The sequence below is a fragment of the Carettochelys insculpta genome, chromosome 6 (assembly GCF_033958435.1).
Source record: "Carettochelys insculpta isolate YL-2023 chromosome 6, ASM3395843v1, whole genome shotgun sequence".
Taxonomy (NCBI): domain Eukaryota; kingdom Metazoa; phylum Chordata; order Testudines; family Carettochelyidae; genus Carettochelys; species Carettochelys insculpta.
Window position 1 is genome coordinate 125,167,922 of NC_134142.1, and position 19,790 is coordinate 125,187,711.

Genomic DNA, 19,790 nt, shown 5'->3' on the forward strand with positions numbered 1-19,790 from the left:
CTTCCTGCGGTTGGGCTACGCCGAGCCAGACTCGGCCTGACAGGTGTTTGCCCAGCTTCTTCTCAGAAACCTCCAGCACTGGACTTCCACAGCCTCCCCAGAGACCTGGTCCAGCCCTGAACCAACCCTCGACCCGGAAAGTCTTCCCACCTAGCCACCCCTTGCTGCGAATGCAGCTCATTCCTTTGGGCGCCCCGGGGGAGACTCAGTCAACGGTAACCAACCACTGGCTTCTGTAGGGTTCAGCTCATGTGGCTAGGCCCAGATCCTGGAAAGGTGTCCAGCTCCCAGGGGAATTGAGCTCCCTTGATGATCTAGACCGTCGTTAGGAGGCGGTGGGAGCATTCAGGACTCCCGTTCACCAAGGGGAGCTCGTTTGTCCCCAGTATCTTCTGCCACGTAAAGAAAACGTCTGAGAACTTTGAGCCCAGGGCGCAGAGTTTGTGAAACTTCATTCAAGAATGCTGACTCCCTGAGACTTATCACTCTGGCCCTGGGGGCCCATGCATCTGGGCAGCAGACTCGCCAAGGCCTGGTCAGGCAGCAAGGGTGAAGGAGGCGCCCAGCGGCGGTTGAGAAGGTCACATTTCCCCGGTGGCACAGCTGGCGGAGTTGGCAACCTCTGTCCATTGAACACCTGTGGGCCAAATGAGTCCGATGCTCTGGTGGTGAAGTACTGGAATCCCCCATTGCCTCGTGTGACCGAAACCAGCTGCCGTATCCAGGACAGCTAAAGACACACTCCATCAGAAGGAAAATAACGACTACTGGCATTGAGTCTTTCTGTCGCTCACGTAAACTACGGAAATTCCCAGACAAAAGAGTTTTGTAGAGGCCAGAAGCTGTTCACTGGCGAAACATCTGCAGGCGTGAAATATTGAAAGTTACCAGAAAGTTCAGTGTTTGAAATTCCAGGCTCATTAGTCCGTTTCCACAAATACTCATAATTCTGTCTCCAGTGCCCACCGACCCCCTGAGCTCTCTCATACACAGCGTGTGCTTCACGTGGAAACACCAGTAAGCTTCGGAGAGTTTCTCAGTTCTTAAATAGCCGTGCTTTATGACTTTTAGAGCTCGTTTGTGTGAGAAATGCCATCAGTTAATCATGGTAAGGAAAAGCAGCCCACAGTTATCCTCTCAACGCAAAGGGGAGTATTCAAGCCAGGAGAGCAGCTTCCACTTCACATTGGGTTGTCTATAACAGCAAATAAAAATCTTATGCGTTGGAACTCAGATTTGTGATTCAAAAAGATGGTGGTGATGGGAGATGACAGTTGAACACATTCTCTCTCTCTGCCTTCCTGTTCTTTTCCTCACCTAAATCTGTGCTTTCCAACATTTCAAAATTTTCTGTTTTCAAAACTCAAACCGCAATTTTCAAAAAACTCAAAATTGGCAATTTTTTAAAATGTCAAACTTTCTCCAAACTCAATTTCACTCGCAGCCTTCGTTTTCCTAGGCTAAGAAAGCCAGTCTCCCCAGGTCTCATCTCGTAAGTGTGATCCCAGGCCTAGATCGTCCTAGAACACCTTTTCTATCCCACCCAATGAAAAATCCCACTTCCTTTTGCGCGGCACCAGGGCCCAGAACTGAGCACAAGGCTCCAGATGAGGCCCTAGTCCGACGGCAATAATATTCCCAATCATTTCCAGTCAAAACCAGAAATGTTGACATGTGTCAACAAATTAGCAACGTTCAAAATATTTGGATTAACTTCACCCTGAGCCAATCCTCCTGGCCTGCTCCCAAGAGGCCCCATCCACCTGCAAAAACAGACGCAGATTGCTGTGCCCAGTAGATTGTAACTTCCAAAATGATCCCTCCTCAGGAAACAAAGGTTGTTTTGTTCCAGCTTAAACTCCCTGCTCTGCCTATCGAGACGCTGTGGAACCTAGAGCTGCATGTTCAGCTCTGTCCCAGGACTACGGAGCTCTGGCTGTCCTTGCAAAGGGGCTGGCGCAGGGTTACGGTGTTACACAAAGCTTTTTGTCAGAGAATTTCCTTAGTTTTTAAACGTTTAAAATATGTCCCCAACGGGAATGCAAGAATCCAGAGCTTTTTAGTAGCCAGCCCCGGGAAGATGGGGCCAGCGAGAGATTCCTCTCCTTCTCTGTCCAGCTGGGTGGAAGCGGGCAGACCTGTGCTCTTTCGCCATCCCTCGGTTTTGATCAGGTACAGCACGCGCGCCAGGAGGAGCAGTGTGCTGGCCGCGGCTGAGGCTGCCTGGCTGGTCCCAGCTGTGACAGGCCCCTGGACGTTTGCCAGGTCACGAGATTCCCGGCTGCTGGGCTCCTTGACGAACTCCATGTCGGGGATATACTCCTGGATCCAGTTCTGGTAGGAGGTGAGGCGGCTGTAGACGCCAGGCCGGTTTTTTGACGGCGCAGCCTATGCCCCAGCTGACGACACCGGTCAGCACCCAGATGTTCCCCATGGAGCAGGCCATGGGGCCCCCGGAGTCTCCCTAGGAAGAGGGAGGGGATTACTGGGATCTGTGCTGGGCTGTGCCATGGACCTCCGTCGCCACGAGGCGGCCTTGCTTCCAGCTGGGGTCTGTGCAGCACCAGGCCCAGCCGGGCCCCCCCATCACCAGCGCACATGGGAGCTCTGAGGTGCGGGTCCCTTGGGGGTGGGGCTGGATGCACACAGCTGTGCTTCAAGGAGCTGGCTCCCCCTGTACTAAAATGCAGCCCACCTCTGGGGTGGGGCATGGCAGGTCACTAACAGTTGCGCTGGGGTGCTGCAAAGGGATTACGTTCACAGAACCCAGGCCTTGTCTGGTGGCTGGACGGGAGCCTGGGCCTGTTACTCGCACCCCAAGCTGGCTCCCAGGCATGAGAACTAGAACGCCTGGGTTAGTTAAACCTGGGGGGGGCAGTAGGGCGCAGCGGGGGGCTCCTGGGTTCTCTCCTGGACTCAGGGAGGGCAGTGGGGAGCAGCGGAGGGACGCCTGGGTTCTCTCCCTGACTCAGAGGGGCAATGGGGCATATTGGGGGGCTCCTGGGTTCTCTCCCTGGCTCGGGGGGGAGTGGGGGGTGGGGGGTGCCTGGGTTCTCACGTTGCAGCGTCCTTCACGCCCTCGGCGTAGCCGGCGCAGATCATGTCCTGCTGGATGTCCCGGAAGGCTTCTGGTCGGGCATGTTGGTGTGGTACAGGGACCTGCAGGTCTGCGTGTCGATGATGGGCACCTGCAGCTTCTGCAGCGTCTGCGGGAACGGCAGGTCCACTGCAGGGCCACCGAGGGCGGGTGAGGGGGGCTTGGCCCCGGCCTCTGGGGGCAGTGCTGAATGGTCCTCCCTGCCGGCCCGATCCCCCCACCAACCCCCAGCCCCCCCCAGCCTTCGCCGCCTACCCCCAGCCCCCCCCGGCCCCCCCGCCTGCCCCCAGTCCCCCTGGCCCTCACCTGCTCGGCCTGCCTCCGCCACCTCCCAGTGCAGGGCCCCCTCCCCCCAGTGCGGGTCCCCCTCCCCCTCCTCCTCCCTCCCCTCTCCCCAGTGCGGGTTCTCCTCCCCCTCCTCCTCCTCCTCCCCTCTCCCCAGTGCGGTTCTCCTCCCCTCCTCCTTCTCCCCCCCCTTTCTCCCCTCCCCCCAGTGCGGGTTCTCCTCCCCCTCCTCCTTCTCCCCTCCCCCAAGTGTGGGTCCCCCTCCCCTCCAGTGTGGGTTCTCCTCCCCCTCCTCCTTCTCCCCTCCCCCCAGTGCGGGTCCCCCTCCCCCTCCCCCCCTCCCCCCCAGTGCAGGGCCCCCTCCCCTCCTCCTTCTCCCCTCCCCCCAGTGCGGGTTCTCCTCCCCCTCCTCCTTCTCCCCTCCCCCCAGTGCGGGTTCTCCTCCCCCTCCTCCTCCTCCCCTCCCCCCCAGTGTGGGTCCTCCTCCCCCCCAGTGCGGGTTCTCCTCCCCCTCCCCTCCCCCCCAGTGTGGGTTCTCCTCCCCCTCCTCCTTCCCCCTCCCTTTCTCCCCTCCCTCCAGTGTGGGTCCCCCTCCCCCTCTCCTCCTTCTCCCTCCCCCCAGTGTGGGTTCTCCTCCCCCTCCTCCTTCTCCCCTCCCCCCCAGTGTGGGTCCCCCTCCCCCCCAGTGTGGGTTCTCCTCCCCCTCCTCCTTCTCCCCCCCCCTTTCTCCCCTCCCCCAGTGCGGGTCCCCCTCCCCCTCCTCCTTCTCCCCTCCCCCCAGTGCGGGTTCTCCTCCCCCTCCTCCTTCTCCCCTCCCCCCAGTGTGGGTCCCCCTCCCCCCCAGTGTGGGTTCTCCTCCCCCTCCTCCTTCTCCCCCCCCTTTCTCCCCTCCCCCCAGTGCGGGTTCTCCTCCCCCTCCTCCTTCTCCCCCCCCCCTTTCTCCCCTCCCTCCAGTGCGGGTCCCCCTCCCCCTCCCCCTCCTCCCCAGTGTGGGTTCTCCTCCCCCTCCTCCTTCTCCCCTCCCCCCAGTGCGGGTTCTCCTCCCCCTCCTCCTCCTCCCCTCCCCCCAGTGCGGGTTCTCCTCCCCCTCCTCCTCCTCCCCCTCCCCCCCAGTGTGGGTTCTCCTCCCCCTCCTCCTTCTCCCCCTCCCTTTCTCCCCTCCCTCCAGTGTGGGTCCCCCTCCCCCTCCTCCTTCTCCCCTCCCCCCCAGTGTGGGTTCTCCTCCCCCTCCTCCTTCTCCCCCCCCCCCAGTGCGGGTCCCCCTCCCCCTCCTCCTTCTCCCCTCCCCCCAGTGCGGGTCCCCCTCCCCCTCCTCCTTCTCCCCTCCCCCCAGTGCGGGTTCTCCTCCCCCTCCTCCTTCTCCCCTCCCCCCCAGTGTGGGTCCCCCTCCCCCCCAGTGTGGGTTCTCCTCCCCCTCCTCCTTCTCCCCCCCCCCCAGTGCGGGTCCCCCTCCCCCTCCTCCTTCTCCCCTCCCCCCAGTGCGGGTCCCCCTCCCCCTCCTCCTTCTCCCCTCCCCCCAGTGCGGGTTCTCCTCCCCCTCCTCCTTCTCCCCTCCCCCCCAGTGTGGGTCCCCCTCCCCCCCAGTGTGGGTTCTCCTCCCCCTCCTCCTTCTCCCCCCCCCTTTCTCCCCTCCCGCCAGTGCGGGTCCCCCTCCCCCTCCCCCTCCTCCCCTCCCCCCCAGTGTGGGTTCTCCTCCCCCTCCTCCTTCTCCCCTCCCCCCAGTGCGGGTTCTCCTCCCCCCCCTCCTCCTCCCCTCCCCCCCAGTGTGGGTCCCCCTCCCCCTCCACCTACCCCAGGGGCGCAGGTTGCCCCAGCCGGTCACCCAGCAGACTTTGCCGGGTGGGAAGGTGACGGAGACGTCGGGCAGGCAGATGGGCTGGATGAAGTTGGTGTAATTCACCGGCGTTTCCAGCTGCATCAGGGCGATGTCCCCGCTGGTGGTCAGCCTTGCGTAGCGGGGGTTGGGGATGATGCGCCGGACCCGGCGGGAGCGTGCGTTAGGGCCTAGTTTGAGCAGCTGGTGGGCGCCCAGCACCACCCGGTACTGGGTCAGGTTCCGCGTCCTGAGGGGGCAGGACAGAAACGCATCAAGGGCGGGTCAGGGGGCAGAGCCACTGGCAGAGCTCGGGTGGGACAGAGGTAGCCCAGGGGCGGCACGGCTGCGGGTGGGGGGTGAGGGGCACCGGCAGGGCTGGGGGAGCCCAGAGCCAGGCTGGCAGGGGCTGCGGGTGGGGGGTGAGGGGCACTGGTAGGGTGGGGGGAGCCCAGGGCCAGGCTGGCAGGAGCTGTGGGTGGGGAGTGAGGGGCACCAGCAGGGCTGGGGGAGCCCAGGGCCAGGCTGGCAGGAGCTGCTAGCAGGGAGTGAGGGGCACCGGCAGGGCTGGGCTGGCAGGAGCTGCGGGTCGGGGGTGAGGGGCACTGGTAGGGTGGGGGGAGCCCAGGGCCAGGCTGGCAGGAGCTGTGGGTGGGGGGCACCGTTAGGGCTGGGCTGGCAGGAGCTGCTGGCGGGGAGTGAGGGGCACCGGCAGGGCTGGGGCTGTAGACCCCCTGCACTCACTGGTGGAAGCAATGAGCTGCTGTGACCACCCACTCCCTGCTGATGAGGGACGCCCCGCACAAGTGGACGTCTTTCCACTGGACGCTGGCCTGCCAGGGGAACTCCCCCTCCACCGTGTCCTTCCCCTCCACGATCCGGTTCATGTTTGCAAGGCGCTGCCCGCACTCTGCAGAGGAGAGGGACACCAGGTTGGAGCCCGGCTCAGGCTGGGGGCTCCTGGGAGTCGGGGAGATGGGTTCCAGCATCGGGGGCGCTCCACTCACCTTGGATGGCCTGGCTCTGCCGGGCCCCTGCAATGCAAAGAGACGGGGTCAGAGGCGGAGCCACAGCCACCCAAACACAGGCTCCTTTCTCCCGGCCGGCACCAGGAGGCAGCAGAGAAACCAGCTCTGCTACCCACTTCCACCCCAGAGCTGGCTGCATCTCAGGGCCGGGAATTCTTTCCCTCCTTGCTTCTGCCTTCCTGAGCCACCCCATTCAATCAAACCGTGCTCAAGCGCAAAACTGCACAGCGGGAGCCTGAGGCTAAGCTTCTCACACTCAGAAATGGGACCCTGGTGCTGGGGAGCCTTTGCATTTCCCGGCCGACTTTGGCAGGTTGGTTTTGGGAACTAGCTCTGCCCCTTTGGGGTGACTCGGGCCTGTCGCCTTGTCCGAGGAACACATCGAGAAGGACATAGGGTGGTCTGAGCCCACCGAAAAGTTGGTTTGAGCAACGCGGGGCTGGAAATTCCCTGCTGCGAAAGAGGCGTTTCGCAGGCTGAGGAGCTGATTAGACGAAGGAAAGAAAAAGATGGAGCTTGAAAATCAACCCTTCGAATGACCCAAGATGGGGAAAGTGTTTTCCGGCTCCCTGGTGCTGTCGGGTTTCCTGGCAGAGCTGGTTCCAGCTGGGGAAAGAAAGAGACAAGCCAGCTCTGCTTGGGGCTCCCCGGAGCAATTGCTGAGCGCCTGTGCGGACGCAGGCAGCTCCCTGTCTCCCGGCTTCAGAGTGACCCCCCAGAGGGTCCCATGGCTCGGGCTGCTCCCGGCAGCTCCTGGAGGCAGAGCCACATTCCAGGGATCAGAGCAGGTGCAGCCCAGCTGGCTTCAGGGCCACATAGTTAATTGCAGGGTGGCAATTACCCGAGATTAGGGAGAAGGAAGTGAAGGAGAGAGGCCAGCCCTGTGGAATGTGGCTCTGCTTTTCATGTTGGAACAGATCTGGCCACAGGCTGGGCCTAGTGTCTCTGGCCTGCCTCACCCTGTGTCCTTAATCTGTCTTGCCATGCGGGGTCAGACCTATGGGCCCATCTACGCTGGTACCAGGCCTCCAACCCAGGTCAGACCCATGGGCCCATCTACCCTGGTATCAGGCCTCCATCCCTATCACCCCAGGTCAGGCCAATGGTCCCATCTACCCTTGTATCAGGTCTCCAGGGCTACGTCTACACGTGAAGCCAGTAGCAACATCGAAATAGGCTATTTCGATGAATAACGTCTACACGTCCTCCAGGGCTGGCAACGTCGATGTTCAACTTCGACGTTGCGCGGCACCACATCGAAATAGGCGCTGCGAGGGAACGTCTACACGCCAAAGTAGCACACATCGAAATAAGGGTACCAGGCACAGCTGCAGACAGGGTCACAGGGCGGACTCAACAGCAAGCGGCTCCCTTAAAGGGCCCCTTCCAGACACAGTTGCACTAAACAACACAAGATACACAGAGCCGACAACTGGTTGCAGACCCTGTGCCCGCAGCATGGATCCCCAGCTGCCGCAGCAGCAGCCAGAAGCCCTGGGCTAAGGGCTGCTGCCCACGGTGACCATAGAGCCCCGCAGGGGCTGGAGAGAGAGCATCTCTCAACCCCCCAGCTGATGGCTGCCATGGAGGACCCGGCAATTTCGACGTTGTGGGATGCGGATCATCTACACGGTCCCTACTTCAACGTTGAACGTCGAAGTAGGGCGCTATTCCGATCCCCTCATGAGGTTAGCGACTTCGACGTCTCGCCGCCTAACGTCGAAGTTAACTTCGAAATAGCGCCCGACGCGTGTAGCCGCGACGGGTGCTATTTCGAAGTTAGTGCCGCTACTTCGAAGTAGCGTGCACATGTAGACACAGCTCAGGTCAGGTCAGGTCAGGTCAGGTCAGATCCATGGGCCCAGATCAGGCGCCCATCCCTACTACCCCAGGTCAAACCCATGGGCCCATCTACCCTGGTATCAGGCCTCCTTCCCACCTCTTCCCATTGCGTAAGCCACCAGCCAGTGCCCCAAGCCCCAATTATACCGGCCACATGGCACGTTCCGGAGGTTTCCCTTTGCCAGCCTGCCCAGGCAGTAGCTCGTTAAGAATTACAGCTGTCCCTCATTAGCCAATTGAACTGCCCCGCTGCAGAGTTCCTGCTGAGGCATGGAGTTCCGCCATCAGCTGCACCCCGGGCCGGAGCAGGAGCGCCTGGGAGGTCGGTTCTCCCCTTGCTGCCCCTTCCCAGAGGCATGGTGCTGCCGGCGGGCAGGACTGGCTGCTTTCCACCTCTCAGCTCTGGTGTGGGGCAGGCTGGGCATTGGCCGAGAACCTGGAGGAGATGCCAGAGGTAACGTTCCCACCTAATTCTGGAACAGCTCAGGACTGCGGGGAGGTAGGAACCTGGGCCCTTTCCCCAGCCCCATGAGCCCGGGGCTCCGCGCCCGGCACTGGGGGGTCCGAGCTGCAGGGGTTGGCCGGGGAGCCCTGTGGGGTCAGCTCCCCGCCGCGCCGGTGGTTCCCTGTTGCGGTCTGTGCTTTGCTCTGGACTGATCCCATTCGCACCGGCCGCTTCCCCCTGCCTGAGCCTGGCGCGCCCGGGCCCGGGCCCGATCCTTAGGGCAGAGGCTGAAAGCGCAAGGGGCGGGGGCGGGCGGGCGCACGCAACCGGGGGGAGCTGGGCACGCGCCGCGCTCCCGGGGGCAGGCGCGCGACAGGGCGGAGTCTGCGGCCCCCGAAGGTGGAACAGCCCCGCGCGGGCTCTACCGCGCCCGAACCCCCCAGCGCCGGGGGGCGGAATGGACTCGGCCGGGGTCGCGCCACGTGATCAGGCGCCGCCGTTCGGCCTGGCGCGGCTTCTCCCCCAGGGGACCCGGGTTCGAGGCCGGGCCGGGGGGGCTGCGCCCAGCTCGGGCACCTTGGCAGCCCGCCGTGTTTGGCTGCAGCTTTCACCGGGAGCGGGCCCCTTCAGCGGCAGCTGTCCGTCCCCCCAGAGCTGTGCGGTTTGCTCGGAGCTGGCTCTGGTTCCTGCGCCGGTGCCGGGGTGCAGACACACGGGGTTTTCAAGGGACGTGTCTCTCCCCCAGGAGTTGGACTCGCGCCTTTTCACTGCCCCGTTTTGCGCTCGGGGCCCCACGCCCGCCCAGAGGCAGGGCCGGGGTGGCAGACTCCGCAGGGCCCTGGCGCTTGAGACACTCCGTGACAGCACCCGAGCTAGGCTGCCCGCCCCAGAAACACCAACTCTCAGGCGGCTGCACGTTTGCATCACAGCGGGAATACGCTGGACGCATTACACTCTACTTCCCGTGCAGAGCCGGGGAGAGAACCTAGGCGTCCTGGCTCCCGGTACCCCCTCTAACCACTACAACCCACTCCCCATGCAGAGAACCCAGCAGTCCTGGTTTCCAGGCCCCGTGCTCTAACCAGTGCACCCCACTCCCCGTGCAGAGAACCCAGGAGTCCTGGCTCCCAGGCCCCGTGCTCACTACACCCCACTCCCGGTGCAGAGCCAGGGAGAGAACCCAGCAGTCCTGGTTTCCAGGCCCCGTGCTCTAACCACTGCACCCCACTCCCCGTGCAGAGAACCCAGGAGTCCTGACTCTCAGCTCCTCCTGCTCTAACCACTACACCCCACTCCCCGTGCGGAGAACCCAGCAGTCCTGGCTCCCGGTCCCCCCGCTCCCTCTCTGCAGGCCGGCAGAGGGGCTCAGCCCGCTGGGCTCTCACCTAGGAGCACAAGGAGCAGGACCAGGCCCTCCATTCTCCCCGTCCGGCTCCGCCCGCTGGCCGGGGCTCTCCGCCGCGCGCCCCCGCTGCGCATCAGCGCGCTCAGTCCACGGGGGCCGGCGAGGCACCGGGCGACGCGCACAGCCTGGCCAGGGCGTGCACGCGGCGCGGCTATATAGCACCCGCTGCGGCGGCGGCCGAGAATGTCGCCCTACGGGTTTGGCTGCGGATGGCACACGGCGCCCTCCTCCCCGGCCCGGCCCGGCCCGGCCCAGCCCGGCCGCTGCGCTCCTGCTCTGCAGGGCGGGCGCGTCCCGGCCCGGGCCCCGCTGGAGATGGCCCATGTCACCGCTTAGGCCCGAGTGCCGGGGGGCAGCGAGCAGAGGACGCCAGGCCCGGGGGAGGGGGCCGGGCCGCTGAGCCCGGGTTAAAGGTGTCAAACGCGCGCGCGCGCGCTCCCGCTGCAGACACCCGTCTACACCAGGGCGGCTCCTGGCGGCCCCTCGCTGCAGCGCCCCGGATTTGTGTCCTGGCCCCGTCCGGCGCGGGGACGGGCCCGCTTGCCCAGTGCACAGGGCGGACGCAGCAGGGGCCGTGCAGGGTGCGAGCCGCTGAGGCTGGGCCGTGCGGACGGAGCTGGCGCTGGCGCTGGCGGGGACTGGACCCTGGGGCGTGTCCACGCTCCGCACGGGCTGGGGAGGGCGCGGGGGACTCCGGTATTTCCAGCGGGCAAACCTGTGGGGCTGGGTTCGAACCGGACCCCGGGAAGCGGCGTGGGGGGGAGGGGAGGTAGCCGGAGCTGCTGCCTGCTGAGGGGCGCGGGGCTGGGAATTCGGGGCTGCTACAGCGACGCGCGTTAGTTAATCGCCCCCCGGTACTGTCAGCCTGAGAGGGCCTCGGCGAGTACCGGACATTCGGTGGGAATACCCCAGCAAACCCCCCGCTATGGCAATGAGCCCTATGAAATAATGCACACCCACACTGACCCGCCCACACACACATACAGGGTCAGACACACCCACATACACACACAGACACAGACCCACCCACCCACTCATACACCGATTCATACACACACAGAGACCCCCACCCACCCTCCCTCAGTCTCATACACACACAGACACCCCCCCAAGACATGCCCACACACAGACAGAGACACAGACACCCAGACGCGCCCCACACTAGAGTCCTAAGGCAGAGCAGTTCTAGGCAGGTGTGCTGGAAGATGCCCCCATAGGCCGTGAGCACGCGCCAGTAGAGATCATTGCTGTTTGCACCGGGTACTGGGCTGTGACATCCAGGTTGTGCTAAAAACCAGCTTGGATGTTCCTGGACTGGAGAGCGCAGGGCTGGGCGAGAGCTGGGCCGGGAGGCAGTGGGGCTGGGGCCGGCGGTAGGGGGCCCAGCTGGGGCTGGAGTTGGGACTTGTGCTGGGATGAGGGGGTGATGACGGGAGCAGTGTTCCCTGCAGGCTGAGCGCTTGGGCGGCTGTGCAGGTGAGACCAAGGTGCCACCAGCTTGTTAGCCCACGCCTGCAGCTGGCAGCCTGTGTGTCTGCTGGTGGTACACATCCCATAGGGCTCCCTGTGCACACTAAAATGCATTCCGCCCTGGCTGGAGAAGGGGAGCCCTGCAGGGGGCTTCTGCAGTCCAGCAAGTTTCCTCAGTTGGGACGAGTCAGGTCCGGAGGAGGGAGGTCCGGCAGGTGTGGTGCTGTTTTAAGTAACAGTCCAACAGGCTACTGGGGAGCCGAGCCTCTGAACAGAGCTAGGAAGGGTACCTGGGAATATCAAGTTTCAGAGAGGGAGCCGTATTAGTCTGTATCTTCGAGAACAACAAGAAATCCTGGGGAACCTTATAGACTAACAGATATTCTGGAGCATGAGCTTTTGTGGGCAAAGACCTGCTTCATTAGATGCATGAGTGGGGGAAGGGGTGGTTTCAGAGGGGTATTTAAAGAGTGGGGTCCCAGTAAGAGGGAGGGCCAGAGCTGACAAGGTCTGTTCAGCAAGGTGGAAAAGGCCCATTATCAGTAGTCTGTATGAAGAGAGGAAAAAGCAGGTCAGATCAGATGGGGGGATATGGCCCATTGACAGTCTAATGTGGAAGTGTGAACCCCCAGAGCAGAGAAGCTCCTTTTGTAAGGGGCCAGCCACTCCCAGCCTCTGGTTAATCCTTAGTTAATGGAGTCAAACTTGCAAATAAATTGCAGCTCAGAGATTTCTCTCTCCATTTGATTTTTGAAATTTCTTTGTTTCAGAACTGTCACCCTTAAATCTGCTACTGAGTGTGCAGGGAGATTCTCGACTTTGTCTTGACTTTGTCTCTGTTCTCTTGCTGAGTGAGAGTCACTCCTGCCTGCAGACGGGGTGCAGAGCTTGGGGGATCCCGAACCCCATCACACCACGAAAGCTCATGCTCCAAAATGTCTGTTAGTCTACAAGGTGCCACAGGACTTCTTGTTGTTCTCAGGGAATACTGAGTGTCAGAGGGGTCCCTGAGCTGTCTGCAGCCCCACCACAGCGAGATGTCCTGCAGCACCTGAGAGCCTAACGGATTTCTCGGAGCCTCCACTTCCGTGGGCACAGACCCGCCTTGGCAGATGCATCTTGCGTGCCCATGGGCCTGTTAGGCTCTCAGGTGCCACAGGCCTTCTCGCTGGTTGGGCCCTCAGCCAGCCAGGTCAGCGGTCGCCCTGGGAGAACAACACCCAGCCGCGTCTCTGGGGCCCTCCAGGAGCACCATTGGCTGAGCCCCGGGACTGTGGTGGTACTTGCGGCTTGGACGGCCATACCCCAGTGTGATGGGGTTCAGGGGTCCCCAGGCTCTGCACCCCATCTGCAGGCAGGAGTGACTCACTCAGCAGGAGAATGGCGGGTTTATTAGCCCACAGGACACAGCGTCTTACAGAAGAGTCACTATAGCCGGCAGGGACAGCCACTCCAATCCATGCAGGGGAGAGGAGGCTGCGAGGGGCCCCCAGAGCCGGGGCCTGGCCCCCTCCTTTGTCTCTCTCCCTCCCAGCCCAGACTCACTGCTCCCAACTCCCAGTTCCAATTCAAACCCCTCAGGCTCCACCTCCTCCTTTGTCTGCAGCACAGAGGTGTCACCTGGGTCACCCTCAGCAGGACCCCCACAAACTCTGTGAGCCCCACGCCCCTATCCCCCACTACATCACACCCAGCAAGCTGGCGGGTGCTGCCCCGCTGGGATTTCCCCCAGTGCTCCAGCAGGCCCACAGGCATGGCAGGGCTTTTCAAATATGCTCTACCGTGCCACAGCCTGGCATGATAATCAATGCCAGGGAGGCTGCAGTGCTCTTCCTGCAGGAGGAGTGGGAACAGGAGCAATCCCCACAGAAACCGCCTTAGTATCGGTGAAAAATGCTCAAATCCATTACTAGTGGTGGGGGCAAAGGTGCTGGTCTATGATAATTAACCTCCCAACAGGGCAGTGACATACCCCTTCTGAGCAACGGGCTCACTATTTTTTCCTATCCTGGGTGGAATAAGTTTTGTGGTGTGCACCAAGGCCTGCATGGATGTGCACCACCCAGATACACACGCTGCCGGCTGGGGGCTCTGTTGTCAGCTGAGCAGCACCTGACTCTCTCCTGGCAGCCGCCCCAGGACTTGGCAGACAGGGACCACCCCTGTGTTGTGTCCTACAGTGGATACCCTGCAGGAAACACTCCCCCCAGCTCCGTGCTGAGCCGTGCTTGGAAACAGAAGGGCGCCAGTGCTGATGCACTTGTGGCAGAGGCCACAGATTCGGCCGAAGTCCGGCAAACCTCCGGCACTGGGGTTCTCTGCCTAGGGGACCGCGAAGGCCCCGGCAGTTTGAAGGAGCACTCGGGTTCCAGGGGGGCGAGCGCTTCCCCACGCCAGGGGGCCCCCGGGGAAGTGCCCGTCCTTACAGCAGTGGCTTCTGCTTCCCACCGAATCCCCTCGCCCTGACGAAGCACCGAGCCGGCCTGCAGACTAACCACTTTATTTATTAGGTAATGAGCTTCTGCATGAGCCCACAGGACTTTCTCTCGGCCCTGCCGCTCTCCCTGTATTATTAAGTGGCCCTGGGATTACTATGGCCGAGGAGCGTGTTATTGCGGTGTGGTCAGCTGCTCTGAGCAGCCCAAGCTCCTCCGGACACCTCCGCGGCGCTGTCTCCGGGCTGGGCGCTCGCGGTAGCAGACAGGGGAGCTGGATTCTTCAGATGGAGGAAATCGCTCAGTTGGTTTTATGGACGGCTGCTTAATGTGCATCACCGGGACAGCCAAGCTGCCAGCTGGCAAACGCTGGAAGAGGAGTTTTAAAGCAAGGCTCCAGGTCTGGGCAGTGGAGGTCTGGTGGGTTGGGTTGGGGTGGGGGAGGGGCTGGGAGCCAGGACTCCTGGGTTCTATCCCCAGCTCTGGGAAGGGAGGGGCATATGGTGTGGTGGGGCTTTGAGTCAAGGCTGCTGCGTTTTATCCCTGGTTCCAGGAGGGACGTGCGGCCTGCTGGGGGGAGCCCGGACTCCTAGGTTCTATTGCCATGTCCTGGCCTGAGGCCCAGAGGAGCCAAACCCCAGGAACCCTCTGTGACCCACCTTCCCAAGGCACTGCCAGGGCTCTCAATGAACTCGGCCAGGCCCCGGGCTAGTGCCCCACTCACAGGTGCTGGGAGCAGAGGATCCAGGGGCTGGTTTTCGGGAGGGCCTCCCCCGGGGATCGGCCTAGGCACTGGCACCCTGGCAGGCAGGTCTGGCTTGCTCAACCGCTCCTGGAAGGACAGTGCCTGGGAAGGCTGTAATTAGTGGGGTGAGGCACCCAATTAGCAGGGTAATCTTCTCATCCAGCAGCCCTTCGCTGGGGCAAATGCTCCGCTCAAGTCCTGACTCCTAAACCGCCTCAGAGCCAGAACAAGACAAGAAGGGCCAGGCCGCGGCAGCACAAAGGCCCATCTAGCCCGGGGCCCGTGTGCCAGCCCTGGCCACTGCCAGGTGCCTCTGAGGGAGCAAACAGAGCAGGGAATCACCAAGCGATCCCTCCCTGGTCGCCCATTCCCAGCCCCTGACAAACTGAGGCCAGGGCCCCCTCCCTGTCCAGCTTGGTGGTCAGCCACGGAGGGGCCTGTCCTCCTCGGACTTCTCCAGCTCTTCTCTGGCCAGCGCAGAAGCCCCTGGCAGGAGTCCCACAGGCTGACGCGGGTTGGGAGAAGAAAAACTTCTCTTTGTTCTAAACCCGCTGCTGGTTCCTTTCACCGGCTGCCCCCAGCTCTTGTGTTACGATACCGAAGAAATAATTTTCCTCAGTCACCTTCTCCTCACCACCCTTTACAGCCCTCGCCCATATCCCCCTGGGGCGCCTCCTTTCTCAGGCTGACACGTCCCCATCTACATCTCTCGCCACGTGGCACCCGCTTCCAAACCTCTTAGCACCTGTATTGCTCATTTCTGAGCCTTTTCCCACAGCCAGATAAACCTTGGAGTCTGGGCGCTCAGCCCGCCCCCTCCCACTCTGACCACTAGACTCCACTGCCCCCCTCAGAGCTGGGGACGAAACCCAGGAGTCTGGGCTCCCAACTGCCCCATTTACCCTAGCCCACTCCCCATCTATCTATCCACCCCAGGCTCCCCTCTGGCCTATCCACAGCTGTCTAGTCATCTGTATCTCCACCCACGACTGTGTGTTACGGGTCCAACAGATTCTGATACAAGTTGGTGAAACTGCTGGGTGGGCGGATCTGGATTCTCAGTGGAAACAGGCTCCTGCCCAATTGGTCCGGCTGCTGATGGCTGCGTGTCTTGGGCACACCGGGGCCTGGCTCGAAGAGGGCAGGCGGAAGGCTGAGCCTGGGCAGGGGTGGAAGGGGGTCCTGGTCGGTGCTGGGTACCTAGGTATTACCGTAGTACACCTAATAACTAACATGCAGCACCCAACACCATGGGGTCCTGGTCCATGCTGGGTATCCAGGTGCTACCATAATATAGGTAGGCATCCTTCAGTCTGCACAGACTATGGATCGCGCCCTTTAAAGTTTCAATTGAGGACTTCATTTACAGTGTCTATTGTGACTATGAAGACCCACATGAGAGTGACAGTCCTTGCTGCATCTCTTGCAGATGTAGTGGGTGTCTGGCAAGTCCTTAGTGTGCTTTCTGTGCGCTCGCTTCTCCTCTGCTAGCTGTCTGGTCCTCATCTCGCCCTTCTGAAGGCCCTTGTGTAACCCCTGCCTCCATCTGCTGCGGTTGTCTGCTAGTTCTTCCCAGTTGTCCAGCTCGATGTCTACCTCTCTGAGGTCTCTCTTGCAGACATCTTTGTAGTGCAGCTGGGGGCGTGCGGGAGGTCTTTTGCCAGAGGCTAGCTCACCATACAGGATGTCTTTTGGAATCCTTCCACCATTCATCCTGTGGATGTGGCCAAGCCCGCGGAATAGATGCTGCCTGAGGAGGGTGTGCATGGTTGGGATTCCAGCTTGCTCGAGGACGGCGGTGTTGGTCACTCTGTCCTTCCATGATATTCCAAGGATGCGCCTGAGGCAGCGCAAGTGGAAGATGTTCAGCCTCTCTTCCTGGCGGGCATACAGGCTCCAAGTCTCGCTGCCATAAAGGAGGGTGCTGAGGATGCAGGCTCTGTAGACTTGCATTTTGGTGTGAGTGTACAGCTTGTTGTTACTCCACACTCTCTTGCTGAGTCTGGACAGAGTTGTGGCTGCTTTTCCGATCCTCCTATTTAGCTCAGTGTCCAATGACAGGGTGTCAGTGATGGTGGACCCGAGGCAAACGAACTCGTGGATGACCTCTAACATATAGCTGTCAATGCTGATTGATGGGGATTCAGCAACATCCTGACCGAGTACGTTTGTCTTCTTTAGGCTGATGGTAAGCCCAAAGTCCTTGCACGCTTTGGAGAACCGATCCAGCAGTTTTTGAAGCTGGTCTTCTGTGTGAGACACTACAGCAGCATCGTCTGCGAACAGCATGTCTCTGATGAGAACTTCCCGCACCTTAGACTTAGCTTTCAGCCTTGCAAGGTTAAACAGTTTCCCATCAGATCTTGCGTGCAGCAAGATGCCCTCTGTTGAAGATCCAAAGGCATGCTTCAGGAGGAGTGCGAAGAAGATCCCGAACAATGTCGGAGCAAGAACGCATCCTTGTTTGACGCCGCTCCTGATTCTGAAAGCATCCGATAATGCGCCGTCATATTGGATGGTTCCTCTCATGTCTTCGTGGAACGACTGGATCATCGTGAGTAACCGTGGAGGACAGCCTATCTTGTGGAGCAGTTTGAACAGACCATCCCTGCTGACCAAGTCAAAGGCCTTGGTCAGGTCGATGAAGGCTATGTAGAGTGGCTTTCTCTGCTCCCTGCACTTCTCCTGCAGCTGCCTTAGAGAGAAGACCATGTCAACGGTAGACCTCTCTGCGCGGAATCCGCACTGCGATTCGGGGTACACCCTCTCAGCAATCTTCTGGAGTCTGCCAAGGATGACGCGAGAGAACAGTTTACCAGTGACGCTTAGGAGGGAGATTCCACGGTAGTTGTTGCAGTCGCTTCTGTCTCCTTTGTTCTTATACAACTTTACAATGTTAGCGTCGCGCATGTCCTGTGCAACCTCATCCTCTTTCCAGCACAGGCACAGAAGCTCATGTAGGGGTTCCAGGAGTGTGTCCGCAGCACACTTGATTACCTCTGGTGGTTCACCATCCTGGCCTGGGGCCTTTCCTGCTGCAATGCTGTCGATGGCTCTCTTCAGTTCATCCACAGTCGGTTCTTGATCCAGGTCGTCCATTACTGGTAGGAGCTCGATGGCATCGAGGGCTGCATCAAGCACAACGTTCTCGCGTGAGTACAGCTCGGAGTAGTGCTCAACCCAGCGCTCAGAGAAGAGCAGTTTGCAAGGTGTGAATTGGGGGAGTTCCCTGCCAGGTGAGCCTTCAAGGCTGACTAGACTGGAGGCAAGGCTTTGAGCCAGGCCTGACCAGCTAGCAGCTCTTTCTGTAAGAAGGGAGCTCCCAGCAAACAGGGGGCAGCAGCTAACAGGGAAGGGAGTTTGCCTCTGGGAGTTTGCCGAGGGAGGAGCCCCGTGTTTGTTGTCCTTTTCAGGTATGGTGTTCCACCTGTGCCCTGCAAGGCAGCACTACCAGGAGAAGGAGTCTCTGAAGAAAAGAGCCTGAAGAGCGATGGGGGAAGGTGGACCTGGGGGCACTGAGAGCAGCTGGGGGGAGAGGGGCCAGTGCAGTGAGGAGGGCGGACATGGGAGCAGATGGGGGTAGTGGGTTGGGGAGGGTCCTATGGTGATGGTAGCTGTGGGGAGGGGCGGTGAAAGGTGGGGAGGAGGGTCCTGGGGATATGAGGTCATTGCTCCACGGGGAGCTATGGTGACTCGTGGTGGCAGGGAGGTATGAAGTAGTGGGATCCTTAACCACATTCTCCACACCCCACTGCCTTGTGGGTTATCCTGGGAAGGAGCAAGGCTAAGGGAGTAAACCCTGACAGAAAATCCGGAGTGGAGTCCGAAGGCGGTTCGGTGTCAACTTCTGGCACTGTCCCGGCAACTCCTGCAGCTGAGCTGGTACCAGACGTGGAGGTTATCCTCTCCTTTGGATTATATCAGTAAAGCCGAGAGGGGGACACTGGTGTCTGGGCAGCCCAGAGTCTCCGTAATAAGTGCCCAGGCTCACGCCTGGAGAGGTACTCCGGCATCGCTGAACAGCGTTGCGTCAACACGGGAGGCAACAGATACCGGTTATAAGCTCTTGCTCGATTGGCGTAGAGAACGAGCACCAGGGGTTGCCTTCGATGGTGGGAGAGATCCTCGCATCTCACTGGACAGTCACCGCCCGCCTCAAGCTGGGCAGCCCCCAGCCAATAGGGTACTGTCCCGCCACAGTTCACCTGCCTCGCTGGGTGCGTGAGGCTTAAGGTTCCTGAACCTGACAAGTGACTGAAATTTGGGCACCAGGCAAACCAATAAGAAAATCAACAAGAAATGAGAAACATCAACAATTCAAGCTTGCTTGCTGGAATGTGCGGACCATGCTGACCGGCTTGACTGAAGATCTTCAGGCCATCAGTGACACCTGCAAGACCGCTGTCATCGACGAGGAACTGAAGAGGCTCCGAGTTGATATCACTGCACTGCAAGAGACGCAGCTCGCAGATTCGGGATCTCTAAAGGAAAAGGACTACACCTTTTTCTGGCAGGGTAAAGCCCAAGAAGAACCCAGAGAGCATCGTGTTGGCTTTGCTGTCAGAAACACCCTTCTACAAATGGTGGATTTAGTCATGGGCGGATCAGAAAGACTTTTTCGGATCACGCTTCAAACTTGCGCCGGTCCCATCCACCTGATCAGCGCTTATGCTCCAACCCTGTACGCCACACCAGAAGTAAAAGACAAGTTCTATGACATGCTTAGTGCTGCTGTAGCGCAAATACCTGCTCGTGAACAACTGTACATCTTGGGTGACTTCAATGCAAGAGTTGGAGCTGATTGGGCCTCGTGGCCTTCCTGCTTAGGACACTTCGGTGTGGGAAAAATGAAAGACAATGGACAGCGTCTCCTTGAACTGTGCACGTACCACAATCTGTGCATCACAAACACATTCTTCCGAACGAAGCCACAGCACAGAATGTCGTCGAGACACCCACGCTCGAAGCACTGGCATCAACTAGACGTGGTCATCACTAGGCGTAACAACCTCAAAAAAGTCCTTCTGACACGCAGCTATCATAGTGCTGACTGTGATACAGATCACTCGCTAGTTTGCTCCAAGCTCAAGCTAAGACCCAAGAAGCTGTATCGCTCTAAACCTGCTGGAAGGCCCCGCATTGATGCCAGAAAGACGGCAAACTCGGAGAAAGCTGAAAAGTTCAGAGAGACCCTCCAGGAAAATCTGCGCAGCGGCCCTGGGGGC

The 19,790-nt window shown here is 60.6% G+C and overlaps 1 pseudogene; it reads right to left on the reverse strand.

The window, feature by feature from the left end:
- Window positions 1-1,642: 1,642 nt before the first annotated feature.
- Window positions 1,643-10,107, reverse strand: LOC142015015 (serine protease 27-like; annotated as a pseudogene).
- Between the last annotated feature and the right edge of the window lie 9,683 nt (window positions 10,108-19,790).